Source organism: Mobula birostris, chromosome 5 (assembly GCF_030028105.1).
Source record: "Mobula birostris isolate sMobBir1 chromosome 5, sMobBir1.hap1, whole genome shotgun sequence".
Classification (NCBI taxonomy): domain Eukaryota; kingdom Metazoa; phylum Chordata; class Chondrichthyes; order Myliobatiformes; family Myliobatidae; genus Mobula; species Mobula birostris.
In genome coordinates, this window is record NC_092374.1 from 32,639,905 (window position 1) to 32,642,757 (window position 2,853).

A 2,853-nucleotide genomic window follows, 5' to 3' on the forward strand; every position below is an offset into this window, starting at 1 on the left:
CAGAATTTTTTGACTGTACATAAAATTGTTAAAATTTAGTCAAAAGCTAGATGTAGCAGAACTTGTAGATCCTTTTTAAAAGTAACCCTTTATTCAATCACTTTGGAGGTAGTTTGAATATTGAGATTTTTATTTCACCTATGTAATTTGCAATTGAAACTGAACTAATTTGAAAGAGTTGTTCCTCATTAACTACCCAAAACAAAATTCTTTTCGCATTCAGGCTATTGCGTATATGCCAGTCAAAAAGACAGTTTATCACTGATAAGACCTGTGCTGATCACTAGTTACACGCTTCAGAGATTTTTGCTTCCATACAATAGAGCACAGAATAGGCCCTTTGGTCCACTATGTCTGCATTAAGACTTGACTGGATCATACAGGGACTCAGGTAAAGTTTGGCAGTGATCAGATTAAAATTAGATTTTATACCTGCCTCCCAATTTTACTTCTGATTTATGTAGGTAAGGGATTGCAGGGCCCCAAGATAAAAAGTAGGATAGGACATTGATTTTTGAGTGTGGACAAGGAGGAAAAGATTACTTTTTAAACTCTGGGAAGAAAAATGTTTAGCCTCAGATTAAACTGTCAACATCCTACCTTTTTTTTAAAAAAAAATGCTGAATAACTTGGAACATTTCCCTTAAGAGTTTTAAAAGTTCAAGAACCAGTAATTAGCAGACAAATCCTGCATTATCTTCCTCTTTCACTTTGTGAATATCATTTAATGCAATGTCCAAATTTACAGAAGGCAATTTGGCCCATTATGCCTGTGCTGCTCCTTACAGTTTCCATTACAATCAGCCTTTTGTGGTTCCACCCACAACAATCTCCCCTCAACTTAAACCTAAAAATGTGTGTCAATGTGTGAGGGCTATAAAAATGCACAAACTGAAATATTTTTTTTTAAAAAATCAGCAAAAACAGGAAATATTCAGTTTAGGAAGCACTTGTGCAGGGGAAGAGTTAATGTTTCAGGTAAATTGCTGTTCTTCAGTACAACGGAAACAAGTAGGTTTTAGTTTACAGGGGATGGGAAGGGTTGACTGAAGGGAATTTCACAAATGGTGTGGGAATTGAGAGGCTGTCTGATAGACAGTGGTAGTGCCAGCTGAGAGCAGATGAAGGTTTGTTAATTGAAGCTGACCTGATGTGATTATAGCTGGTGTGATGCAAGTAGAGGATGATAGAGGCAAACTGGAGAAAGAAAATGAGGGCACTGAGGTATCAACACAGTAGGAACTGGAAATCTGAAACAAACAAGGATGCTAGAAAAGCTTTTCAAAAAAAAAAGACAGCATATGTTGAGAAAGAGAAAACTGGGGTAGTATTTACCTTTCTTTCAGATTGAAATTCTGTCCAGAATTCTTTAAACCCAAGAATTTATCTTGAGAAGGATGCATGGAACTGCAGTTTCTTACATCCTTTTCTACCATCCATAAATCCAAATATACCTGTCATAGTCAATTCCTTGATTTTCCCTCTCTATCCCTATGCTCTTTAATTTAAGACACTCTTACTTTTCTAATACCAATGCAAAGTCTTCACACTAACATAATTTTCTCTCTCCAGTGATGCTGCCTGACCAGCTGAATGCTTCCACCATTTTGTTATTTTTGTTTTGTTTTTTGTTAAGCTCAAGCAGCACATTTTCTATCCTAACCATCTGAATTTTTAATATAGACACTTAAGATACAAAATAATTATGGTTCTCAGTAAAAACCTGTGGTGAAGTTTTAATGTTAACAATAAATAGGCCTTTCTCTCCACCCACGCATGTTCTCAGGCATTTATTAACTCAACTTGTTTTGATCAAGAAGTATTCAACTGCGTTAAGTCTTTCCTGCAATGGAACAACAGGTCAGAGGAAAAAGAAAACTACTGAATAGAAATTGAATGGATTTCTAGATGGATTTGTTCACTCTCAAATCAAAGTAATAGGTTATTTGTAACGTCTTTTATACACAACTGTTTTTGTAACACTTTTTGTTCAAACTTCTCAGTTTTGAATCGTCATCTACTTAGCATTGTTCACACCCTATGTTAGAATAACTAACAAAATGAAAATGCTTAGCAGGTCAGGCAGCATGTGTGGACAAAGTTAATATTTCAGTGAAAAGTGATCAATCTGAAACATTAATTCCCTTTCAACAGATGCTGCCAGCTGTTCTTTCCCAGCATTTCATTTTTATCAAGGATTTCCTTTATCTGCAGTTTCCTTTATTTTCTTGATTACTTTCAAAATCTACTAAGTATGCAGAAGCTATAGCAGATATGTAACCAGGATGCCTCCCATTCCTGTGGCTCAACTTGGTGATTTGAGCAGAATACACATTTCCAAACATGTGACCTGAAATTAAAAAGTAGTTGTGGACTTCTCCTCTAGGAGCAGCTCCAATTACACAAATTTCAAGCCTTAAGTTCTAGTACATAAAGTAACAGCCATATCATCATTATGTTTTGACATGGTGAATTCAAGGATGCACTATTTTACATAACTCAGAGGCAGATGGGGCAGTTGAGGTATGATCAGACCCAAACCAACTGAATGATCTATTATATGTCTATGCAAGGTGCAAGCCATGATTATACCCACTTAACTATAAAATCATGATAAGTTACAAGAACAGTTTTTACATTTCAACAAATGCATTGACAAAATGCACCAAAACACTCATCCTTTAGAAAGATCATCTCATATACAAACCAGTTATAGAGCAAATTGCATTATAAGGATGTTCTAAATTGACAGATTAACATCAACAGTATTCTAATATGCAAAGTATGATTAGTAATTTAAATTATAAAACTGACAGAATATTTACGTATTAAAGTATTCTGATATGGATGAAA